The sequence below is a fragment of the Protopterus annectens genome, chromosome 10.part0, assembly GCF_019279795.1.
Source record: "Protopterus annectens isolate FY-2018-M chromosome 10.part0, PAN1.0, whole genome shotgun sequence".
Lineage (NCBI taxonomy): Eukaryota > Metazoa > Chordata > Ceratodontiformes > Protopteridae > Protopterus > Protopterus annectens.
The window spans coordinates 259152120-259165580 of NC_056744.1; positions in this window are offsets into that span (position 1 = coordinate 259152120).

A 13461-nucleotide genomic window follows, 5' to 3' on the forward strand; every position below is an offset into this window, starting at 1 on the left:
TCAATGCTAAGAAATGCATAATTGTACCCTTTGGGAAATCAACCATCTTGGCTAATTACCATATTGATATTACACCTGTAAGAGTTGACCCAGTGGTCAGGGATCTGGTATGCATGTAGGCAGTAGCCTTATCTTCAACCATCATGTGGCCACAGAGGTGAGGAAGTCCTTTTACATTGTATAACTTAAAAGTGAAGGCATGGCATCTAGGTCCAAAGAGGTCATTATCCCATTGTACCCTGCCCTTATCAGACTAATTATAGAGTACAATGCTCCCTTTGCTATGTACCTGACCAGGCATATGCTGCAACTACAGTAACATGAAAGGTTGCTTACAACAAGAATACAAGGCCTAACAAACCTGCCTTATGACGAGCACCTTAAAACCCTGGCCCTCTACTCAGTCTCCTATAGATTGCTGAAGGGTGATCTATGTCTGGTTTACAAAGCATCCTCAAACCCAACACTTATGAATCTCCTACATATATGTAAGCCAAATAGTACCATATATTAATTCTAGGGACCTGAGTTTTGTCTGTGACTGAAACAGAACATGCTGGAGAGACAGATATGTGTCACAGACACTGACCTTCCTATGGAAGAAGCTTCTCATCCAAGTGAAGCTGAGTTTGTCTATTACTATGTTTAAACACAACCAAGACAAGTGGATGGGGAATAGGAAATTCACACTGGGCCTGGCAGGCATGTCCCTTATGGACAGAAGTAGCTTCTAAATGCCTGGTCCTCACTTTCATATTTGGATACAGGACATCATTATTCCTTCGGGAAAACTTGGCTAGGCTTAAAAAGACCCCCCCCCACGGTCATTAGCCCAGTAACAGTCTATGAATCTATGAATATGTAGGGAGCACAAGTAATGCACACCCCCAAGGAAATAGGGTGCTGACAGATGTGAGGTGAGAGTGAAGAAAAGGAGCACACAAGAGGGATGATAGAATAGGAAGGTCAGAGGGAGAGTTAGAGGGGCTTGGGCAATGTTTTTCTTTTGGTGGAATAGGCACCATTTATTTGTTTTTGGAGAGCAAAAGGATTGAAAACTCATAGAAAAAGGTGGTGGGAAAAGTGTTTGTACAAACACATAAGTTGTATCACATGACATTACAGAAAAAGGTTGGTAGTGTACATAAAGAAATGTCTAAAGGATAGATAAGGTACACAGACAGCACGCTTATGGACTGTACAACATGGATGAGGGAAAGATGATAAACAGGGTATGGATGCATACCAGCCATGGTGCAGCTCAAGAATATATTATGTCATAATACACAAAGCAGTGCTGAGATGTTGCACACTGTGTGACAGTCATAAAAAAGAAGTATGACTGATGTTAGGTGTGTGTCAGAGAACACTAAATGAAGAGTGCAGGCATTGCAGTACACAAAGGATATCAAACATAATCATCCATAAAGAGTAATTAGCATCAGTACATAACAAAAGTAAGATACATTATGAAATATCAATATATACTGCCATTCTAACATAAGATGATAGGTGACACACTCACAGAAAGTGATAAGAACAGAACACAATGTGTATGACTGATCAAAATACAGTCATATGTATGCAACTATAGCACACCATTTCAGGGTGAATGACACATATACACTATAGCCCTACAATGGGTGACTAATGTGTTTTCATTGTTAGGGTCATTCAATTGTGCAGCCATAGAAAGTAATACTGACATATTATACATAATGTCGATTGGAAAGACATATTAGTATGTGTAGCACCATCTGGCAATGAAAAAGGCTATGAAAATGATACACCAGAGGTGTACATTACGCCATCAAAATACAACACTGTTCTACATGGCTCACAAGATAGTATGAATCAACATAAACAAGTGCATAGTGTCAATGGGACCACCTGACATACTAAGGTCACTAGAGGCGCAAATACAGTAATATGCCCATGTATGTAACCCAGCATATCCAAATGAAAAAGTGCACACATATATCTCCAATTAAAATGTAGTCTCAGGAAAATAGCGCCAGAGTAGTATATGTGGAATGTTATTAAATGTAATGTATAATTATCATATTTGCTTATGTGAGAAACTGTCCATGTAAGCACATGAACACTGCCAGTGAGACAAGTGTGTTACACTAGCAGAATGCCACCTATGTCAGACATATATATCACATAAAATGGCAGACCAGATCTGAAGTTATTATGGTGCACTGCATGCAGAAAATGCAAGCCACATACAGAGTGCAGGAATACCTGTCCTGCCATCCATAACACTGTCTGCAGATATATTAGCATCTCAAGAGCACTTTATATCATGGTGATATTGGCAGTGTCATATTTTAACAAGTGTCAGAAGTCAGCATTAATATACTGCCCCATACAAACAGAATTGTGAAATGTGCATTATGATGTACAACCTACATGCAGGACCTCACTATAGGATAATACTGCAAAATTGCTAAATAGAAACACACCATGGTGGCAGTATTACATAACTGGATCACATAGACAATACCTATAGTCCAGAGGAGTCCAGAGGACTCTCCTTGATGGGGTCAAACTTCCCGAATAATCTCATTTGTGATCTCCTGGAAGGAGCCTCACATGGCCTGTGCCATATCCTGGAAGAAATTTCCCATTATATCTCTTTTCGGGATCTGGAACACATTGGTGATGGCATCATGATCTGGTCCCTGACATCATCTGGCTGGCATGGTAGAGGATGTCCTCACTGTCAGTCCATTGGAATGATGGCACTTACCAGTCCCATTCCCTTGTTGTCATCAACATTCTGGATCCTGCCCTGGTCCTCGGACTCCTACTCTGCAGGATGTGGTTGTATATGTCGACTGTTAGATGGGTAAACTGGCATGGGCCCTATGCTCTGTAACATGCCAATAACTACATTCCTAGATATTCCTAAAAGAGCCTAAGCAGTAAAAGAAAAAACTATGCATACAATGTGTATGAGTCAAACACCCTGTATGTTATTCAAGTGTTATGTATGTGATGTATTAGACCAAGTGAGAATTAATTCATCAGTTATGTCTCTGTGCAACTCTGCAATAGATCAAACCCTAAAAATTTCAAATGTATCTGTTGTGTAAGTCAGAATGTAATTAGCAACACATTTGGAATACATTGTCATATGTAATACATTCGTGTAATGGGCTGAAGATGAGAAACAATATACACATGTCCTTATGTACAAACAGACCCATCTTGTAAATCATGTGTCAGTGTATTGTCTACCAATATCAAAGTGAGGTAAGAAATCATAACTGTAATAATGGATATGTAACAGGAAGGTGGTATGAGACATTGACTTACTGTACATGTCAGAGCAGCAGTTAAAATGACCTGTAAAAGACAGCTGCTTCACACAAACAAACACAGACATACATATCTTAAAACTATGAGTACATAATCCACATGCCATGGAATATCATACTCCAAGGAATAACTACTGCATTAACAAATATATGTACATGTTGAAAGGTATACAGAGATTAAGGAACTATGGCAGCCGCACCTTTTAATGAGTATAATAATAGTACATGCCAATATAATGTCAGGGAATAACAATATATTACATATGCAACTGACAACCTCAACATACCTTATAGATAATTGGTGTAATGTTTATCTGCCAAATATTAAGGCAAGTAAAGACATAATGCAAGTGCACAGGTCACATTACTGAACGCTAAGAAAAATGTAGAAGAAAGCCTAGAAATGCTTATGAATGGCATGTTGACTTGAGGGTGTATGTAAGAAATTCCTGTAATGACAACATTACAGCACACATATTAATAGTCTATAGAGGCACATCCACTGCCTTGTAACATGTTAAGCCACAGCACACAATATTGTTATTTGAAAGAAAGCACGATAGACGAAGATGATATTCATTGATAAAAGTGAATGTTGGGAAGTATCAATATACTGTATGTCTGTGAAACGCATAAACAGGAGTATCATACATATACAGCATTAATATACTACTACTAACATCACTTATTATGCTGTGCAGGTGGTGATTAAGAACTGAAGCATTAATTGATATTACAAAAGATCCCACTACAATGATTACCGCACAAATATATGTTGTGGTGTCACTACAACAGTAACACAAAATGATAAAACTGTAATATGTCCAATGTCTAATACAAACATGCATGAGATACATGACATTTTGAAAATCTCCTTATCTACATATGAAAATCTGTAGTTGAAATCAAATGCAAATTATTTTGCAGTGCATCATGGGTAACAAATAACATCAAAACATACTTGCATACAAAATGGAATTGAATATATAGGTCACATCTGTAAAGTATGCCATGTCAAATGGCAGCATAGTCTCACCTAGGCCATGTTGTATGTACATAACAGATGTATACATATTTTGATGTCAACTCAAAACATGTTTTAGTGAACCAATGAATAAAACACATGTAGAGGCAGTATTGAGAAGGAGATGCTCATGTTTGTCCTAAGTTCATCCTATCTGTACCTACATTTAGTTCATTAAAACCACTGCAATACTCCATTTAAAAATAAAATTAAATATGTAAATATGGAGTAAGGACTACCACAGCTCCAATAACAAATCACAACAAAGACTGCCATGTGAACAAGTAAAGTGAAATTATTTATGTAAAATAGTCCTCTAACAAACAGACTTGTGTACCTAAACACTGGAGCTAAAAGAATGGAACTCAAGCAATATAACCCTGCCAACATTACTAGTAATATGAAGTGGCAGATACCAAGTCAGTACATGAATAGATAAGGTATGCACACCATGAGTTATAATGGGGACCACTAGCATACATACATACATACTTGCTCAGTGTATGGTGTTAATAAAATAGAAACAATAAAAGCTATACTGTGTGCAATCAGTAATGATCGCAGTACAATAAACATGCACATAACTCATACATAAAATATTGGCAACAAACACTCCGTGCAAGAATAAGACAGCTGGCTATCATTTGGTTGTGTCAGCAAACACCATATAACCTCTAAAATAAACCACTAACATTAAAAGGACTTGTACACATGCAGTTTACAGAAAAATAGGAATGCACAATACACTGAAATTTAGAATATATACCTCCTGGATGCCTGATGGGAATCCTGTCACCTAACTTGCATGCAGGGATGCCATCTGAAAAACATTCTCATACAGGTGATGGACACATGCTAGTAGCCCTATAAAGAATAAATACAAATGAAGATATTAACACATAGTCTCTCAATCTTTGCTGCTCCTCCAGCATGCACATACACTCAGTACATGGAGATCGGTTAGAGGAATGTTCCTCAGTACCTGCATGAATTAAACCAGAAGAAATATTAAGTTCCAAAAGTAATTATGCATTATGAGGCTAAACATTTACAGTTAAGTCAGTTATGAATATACTCGTAGTAAAGTAAGAATGTTACACAATCCTAAGTTACAGCTCACATAGAAGTCATATATAGCAGAGTGAAACTGCATCACTCACACTAGGTATGCCAGCTAGTAGCAACTTGAAGCTGGATTCAAACCTACAATATTCACACATGCTCCCATTACCACCACCCTACTTGCCTAGCTAATTGTTCATTGCTAGGTAGCAAGAAGCTAATGGAATTTCTCTGTGATCTATGACTACACAGTTGAAATGTGACATGGGGTTGGGAGGGTGGCCTAAAAGTTAAGGTGTTTGCCTTACAAACACAAGGTGCAGGGTTTGAGTCTAACAAGGGATAATTGGCTAGGCTTAAAATGGCTTGCAAGGGCAGTTAGCTTAATACTAATCTATGAACCTATGCCATATGACTCTGTCTACACATTAGTAATGATAAACAGGGTGACTTTTGGATAAAATGTGAGACAGGCCCAATGTAACGTGAGGAATGATGTGATGTGCAAGGTTAGTGCTATATACTGCCTGATGTAAGGAGGATGAGCTTTAAATTTAGTATATATTCCCCAGTAATACATGCAGTGTTTATTAATGGTTGCATAGCGTACAGCACATAAAGGATAAATGCTGTATACGTGGTCAATAGCATATACACTTGCAACCATATATGTTGACTGTTTATAAATTAGAATGTCATGACTGATTTTCATATAAATGGTGTACATCAAATATACACATACACATTATCCAATGAAGTACAGAGAAGTGCAAACATATGGATATCTACACTATAAGGTGATAAAGTAAGCCAACACTGAAAACTAACCTACATAACTTGCAAGTGAAGATACAAGTCTATCTCAGTAGCCAACACATAGCTGTTCATTACAAGACTTAATTGCATGATGGTGGAGTTGAACCCACAAAAACAAAACAGTTTGGATTGCAGTCATTTACATAACCCTTTCTACTAACCCTCATACCACACTCAGATAAGTACATATCCAGATTTGCTGTAAATCAAGTTTGATTACAGCATACATTGAAATGGAATGCATGGTCCCCTGCATTGTTTAGACATTATTCTAGCACAAATAGTGATGTATGTGAATATGAATCAAGTAATATTTAATTTTAATACCAGTCGCAACGGAATCACAGTGACATCCATGGCAACTATGTAAATGATATGGAATTATATTGGAAAAATTGTGGATAATGAACAAACGCTTAGTGGTCCACTACATAAAATAATCTTATGCTACAACAAAGAGACTACCTCATATAGGTTACAAGTAACATGCATGTCTCAGTGTTAAAAAGAAAAAGAATGGCTATGATAGGAATTAAGTGATGACAGTGGGATTCAAACCAAAAGCAATATAGGCAGGAGTGCAGTTAATGACACAAGTTAAAAGTTCTAAACCATCATCGATGCCTCTGTGTAGTGATTGTTTCCTTACATTTGATGTATTCCCAGTCTGGTTACTGCAGTCAATCATATAAAATGCACGGTGACCTGCACATTACAGTCCACTGACTCAGTCAAGAAATATTGCATGTGGGCATACATTAATGAATACCTAGAACAAAGGTCACACATTTTAACTTTCTGTGATCATTGCAATATAATTACATATCCATTAGTTTTAAGAAAGTACTTCTTATTGTACCTTCTGGAAGATTTCTGGAGAACAACAAAATGAATAGTCATCCATGGCCTATGTACTATAGGCATTAATGCACTCCAAAAATAAAACACACAAACAAATTACTTCCTGAGTCAGTACACAACACATTGAAAAAAAATCATATTAAATAAAAAAAATCTAAATCCATATATGTTGTGCATATCAAAGAGTTATACAGAGTATGGATAATCAACCTCCAAATGCATCAGTCAAACAGTTGAGCTAATGGACATCAGTGCATTTTTCCTCGATGAACAGCTTTTGTGAATGACAGCGCTTTTATTGGGATCTGTGAAATTCTTGCATTCCTTCATAATACCTGCTGTTACTTAAATATCCTGTCCACATGCCTGTTTGGTCCAATTAATGTGCAGATGATTTTGGCATCCATCAATATTTAAGTATAACATTTTAATTCCATTACAATTTCCCTGTTCATATTCATAAATATATTCTATATGGAGGAGCTATGGACCCTACTTTATCTAAGTGCACATGTTGAGTAAATGCTAACATTAAGTTGTATGTGTTATCATGGTCACCATCCTGATCCTCAGAGCCCAAATTAGCTAGCAGTCATCTGGCATTTCATTGTCATCCAATTTTTGATCTGGAACAGGTCCCATGCTCTGTTAGATATGAGCATATGAAAAAAAATAAACATTTTCCATACATAATAGGTATTAACCTAAAATCACTGAATAAATTAAAAAAAAAACATAGAAAACTTGCACAATCTATATGTTGTAACTGTTATGCATGTTATGTTAGAGTATTATCGCATTTTATCCAAGTATAACACCATATGTGATGTCTGGCATGCATCCAACCTACAATAAATTACAACATGGTATGCAACATACAGCATAGTCATATGCAAACTATATCTATAATAAAACCCAGTCAGTGATAATGCATTCACAGACATGCATACGTCAATTAAAATACAGTTACATTACATATGTATACAGGTAGACTTCATAATCATAGAGTGACCATATACAATGTGTTAGTAGGACAGGTCTGTTACTAAACATGACAGTAGTAATATGTGTATGTGTTGCATAACAAATGACAGATTACACAGTGCACAATAAATGTCACTGAAGTAAAATGAAGGTCCAGGAAAAGAAGACACTCTCAGAATAGTGATAAGTATGTTGCTGTAATACACATCACAAGTCATCCTGTACTGCCTCATCTGTGTACTGCTTTACAGTTTGCATTGACATATGTCACATATCATAATTAGCCTTACAGTCAGACATCTGAAACAATTATGTAAAAAAATTTGCTGTTCCGACAAACATACACACACAACTAAAGCACACCAAAATAAATAATCCACACACATACACTTCACGAAACCCTACACTAAACCAGACATACACCACTAGCTACGCACTTACCTTAACCCAACCCTAACCCTAAGGTCCCTAACTATTGCACACTCATCTTACCCGCTCCGTAACCCTAACTCACCTACCCCACCCTAACCCTCACGTCCACACAATCGCACATTTATCTGACCCACGCCCTAACCCTAACTCACCTTACCCATGCCCAATCGCACACTCACCTTCATTTGCACACTTACCTTAACTCGGTCCGTAACCTTCGCTCCACAGTTGAGGAAATAGTGAAGCTGCAGAAACAGCCCACTGAATACTTTCCCTAGGAAAGTATTTGGTGTTCTGCAGCTTCACTATTACAAGCGATCGCTCTACTGGGTTTGATTTTATAACATTCAAAGTTTTTGTGGTTATGAGGTTGAGGTGTCTGGAGCATGTGGTGCGGAGGGATTGGGATTTCTTTAGATGCAGGATCTCTAACAGCGCTGGGTCAGTCTAGGATTTGTAAGTTAAGCAGAGATCGCCTCTTAGTAGATGATATGAGACAGAGAATAGCTGGAGTTTTTTGAGTCTGTCTGTCTGTGTAGGACATGTGTTTAAGGCCTAGGATCCTCTTCTTGAGGTACTTTTGTGGCCTGTCCAACTGTTGCAGGTGTCTAGTGAGGTACATGCCAAATGGGGCATTATAATCTATGATTGGTTTAACGAGGGAAGAATAGAGAGAAATGATGGCATCTTTCTTCCTGGATGTAAAACCCTTGGTAATGAGATGTGCCATATACAAGGACTTTCTGACCACAGTGGCAATGTGGTGGTCAAAGGAGAGGCTGCTGTCAATCTGTGTCCCCAGATCTCTTATAACACCTTCAGTGTTCAGTGGGCTCTCATCAATGTGGTAATTAGTGGGAACTGAGTTTTTCTCAAAGGGGATGGTGACACATTTTTTGGCATTAAGCTTAAGGCCATGGTTTCGACACCATTCATTGGTCTCAGTGAGGCCTTTCTGTAGGATGTCTGCATCACTTGGGGAGTTAATAATGTCTCCCAGCTTGCAGTCATCTGTGAATCTGGTCAGCCAGAGTCCCTCCATGTTGGTTTGGACTTCTGAGAAGTAGATGCTAAACAGGAAAGCACCCAGGACCGATCCCTGTGGGACTCCACTCGTGACTGGTCAGCAGTGTGACTTGGAGTCCATTACTTTCACACTGTGGGTTCTACCTGTGAGCCAATTTGCAACCCACCTAATGATATAGGGGTTAATGCCTAGTTTGCTGAGTTTGTCAATAATTCCTGAGTGAGGAATGGTATCAAAGGCCTTGGCCAGTTTGAGGTAGGCTGTATGAACTGCCTTACCTTCATCCACTGCTCTGGTGACTGACAAAGAAGTTGACCAGGTTGAGCAGGCATCATCTACCTTTCACAAAACCAAATTGTGTGGGAGCTAGAGATTGGAGATTCCCTATATCCTTGTTATTTAGGTCCATGATGATGCGCTACATAGCCTTACATATCCGACCCATCAGGCTAATGGGGTGATAATTTCTAGGGTCTGTAGTCCCTCCTCCTTTACGGAGAGGGATGACTGTAGCAGTACACCATTCAGTAGGGACAAAGCCTGAGGTGAGGTTGTGAGTGAACAGAGTACACAGATGTGGCGCCAGTTCACTTTGAAATTCATGTAGAACACAGCCAGGGATATTGTCGGGTCCCTTGGAAGCTGTATTCTTCGCCTTAGAAAATGCAGCTTTAACCTGTGCTGCAGTAATGTTGGGTGTCTGGCATTGTTTTGCTATTGAGATTGATCCTTTAGTGGGGGAGAGTGGGGTAAAGTTGGAACTGAATCTGTAGGCCAGTATGTTGGCAATATCTGTTGGCTCAGTTTAGGGGTTGCCATTGTGCAGTACCTCAGAGCAAATCTGGTCATTGCCATGGAGATCCCTGATATAACTACAGATGGCTTTGTGGTTGTTTTTAGTGTATGCTGCAATTTTGCCTTCATAGCTGGCTTTGCAGGCTTTGATGAGGGATATCAACTTTTTATTGATGCTAATAAGGAAATGTTTCCAGTCTTGGGACTTCACCTTTTTCTGCAACAGTTTCTTCCTTCTATTGTAGAATTTATTAATGGCAGGGGACCTCCAGATGGACTTCCTTTTTTTGGAGGAGAGCGTCTTGGTTCTGTTGGGTATGGCTAGTTCCATGCATTTATGTTCGTGTTCATACAGTGCATTGGTGTATGACTTGGCAGTCATGCATTTATTTTCCATTGTCATGGGTGCTGTGAATTTAGCCACCTCTGGTTTTTGGAGTCCAAAGTCAGCTTTGGGGAAGTTTTTCATGGTGGATACCTTTGCGGGGGGTGTGGGTGGAATGTGCATTTCCATGATAATTAGTTTGTAGCCGGATCTAACTAGGGTGGAATTGACTACTGGCCCAGAGCAACGGTTGCCCATGTTAGTAATAACCAGATCAAAGATGTTACTTCCTCTAGTAGGGGTAAGAATAAGCTGGTCCAGGGCATTGAAATTGATGAATTCCAGGAAGCAATGGGCCAGTGCATTGGTGCATGACTAGTTTTCCCAGCTGATGGAGGGGTAGTTGAAGTCACCTAGTGTGAGTGTTGTGTTGGATCTTAATAGTTTCCAGGGTGCTTAGGAATGTGGAGTGAGAGTCTTGGGGCATGGTCGGGGACCTATAGCAGGCTACAACCTGAATTGCCGTCTTACCCAATGTTAGTTGTACCTGGAGTATTTCAGATGCATTATGCTGGGCTACTAGTCTGGAGGTGAGCATATCCTTTATGAATATGGAGACACCACAGACTTTGGAGCTTTGGTCCATGTTCTGGGGCCAAAAGGTGTGGAATGAGTTATAGCCTGGTAGCGCAGGGGTGATTTCTGCTGCTTTAAATCAGGTCTCCATTACAGCACAAATGTCGATGTTCTCCATTTTGAGGAGTGCTTCGAGTGAATGCATCTTGAGATTTAGATGTCTAGCATTTAGCAGCATGACCCTCAGATTGCATTTATTTATAGATGTTATGGTGGTAATTTGGTCTTTTGAACACTGTATAAAAAAGGTACTATAGGGGTGACTGTTAGTCAGACGTTCCTGTGAAATAATATTCAGTCTGGCCAATGATGGATGTAATGTCTGTGGTGGGAATTGAACAACAAAACTGTGTAATTGTGACTGTATGTCATCATATTTCTGACAACAATACCCCTCACCTCTAGCACAACAAGTTTCCAATTGTCATAATTTGCAAGAAAGCATTTGTCTGCACTTGAACACATAACTAGCCATTAAAGGTATTACTGTGCAACTGTGCTATCCAAACCTTCACATGTACTCTATGTAGGATGGCAGCCAATTAAAAAAAATCTAATGGGGTGTGACAGAGTGTTCTGCAATTTAAACTGTAGCAGTAACACATCTATGTATTGCCCAGCATTTACAAACACAGCATTATCAACTAAAGTATATTGTATGATGTTTCTAGAAACTTTTTGGATAATGGATATATTAATAGTTATCAGTGGCCTAAACTTTATAGGTGTCAACACACTATGTTCATGCCAGATGTGTAAAAATATGCACTCTATAAGTTACCAAAAGAATATAGATCTTCCATATGTGATGTGCAACTGACAATTATGTTTAAAAATAAGCAATACTAGGATTTGAACCCACACATAAGCAAGCAGTATTTATACTACCCTATTGCTTAACCATTTCAGCTAACAGACATCACTTTCTCTGAATATTGTCAAAATCTATGGAATAGAGATTGAATGGGCATTTTATCAGCATTATAAAATGATTGTGTTTCAGCACATTGACTTTAGATTCCATAGTCTGTATAAAAGAATTGTATGTACTTTAAAACAATAAATAGTTATGAAATCAATTAGTGCACAACTATGGAATTCAAACCTACACATGTAAATTAGATATGATGAGTGTCTCCATGTACTGTACTAACCCTATCCATACTTATAGTACTTGCATTGCGTTAACAAGACTCACACATATTTTATCCATGATGACTTGCATTGGGCTTACATTCATTAAACTGATGAAAGCAGACATGGATTATAAAGGCATGCTGTGAATTTTATACTTTAGGGTTTATTAATGTATGTTGTACTCAGCATTCAGACATACAGAAATAAGATGTTTCTAGAAGTTTTGTGAATATTGGAGAAAAGACTAGTCATCAGCAGCCTAAGAGCTATAGGCATGAATGCACAACAGCAGTGCCAGATATGTAAAAATCTGCACTATATAAGTTACCAAAACAATATAGATTTTCCATAGGTGATGTACAATATTACATGAATTACTGACAATAATGTTTAAAAGTAAGCTATACTGGGATTTGAATGTACACATAAAGAAGCAGCATTTGTACTGCCTTATTGCGTAACCATTTGAGCTAACAGACATCACCTTTCTTTTACTATTGTCAAAATCTATGGAATAGCTATTGAATGGACATTTGTCAGCATTATAAAACTATTGCGTTTCAGTGGGTCTTTATTAGAGCACCAAACTTTCAAAATATCGAGTGTTCTAATATTGAACCCTATTAATCGAAAATTTAAAACATCGAACATACAGAACAGTGAATATTTTCCTGGGGAATAAAATTTGCTGTTCCAAAACACATACACACAACACAAGCACACCAAACAAACAACAATCCACACATACACCTAAACTCTTACACCTAACCCTACACTAAACTATACATACACCACTAATTATCCACTTACCTTAATCCAAACCCTAACCCTAAGGTCTGTCACTATCGCACAGTCACCTCACCCGCGCCCTAACCCTAATTCACTTACCCCGCCCTAACCCTCATGTCCACACAATCGCACACTTACCTGAACCCGACCCGTAACTTTCCACCACAGTGCTGAAAATACCAAAGGAACAGAAACGGACAACCAAATTCTTTCCCTAAGAAAACATTTGTTTTTCTGTTTCTTTGAT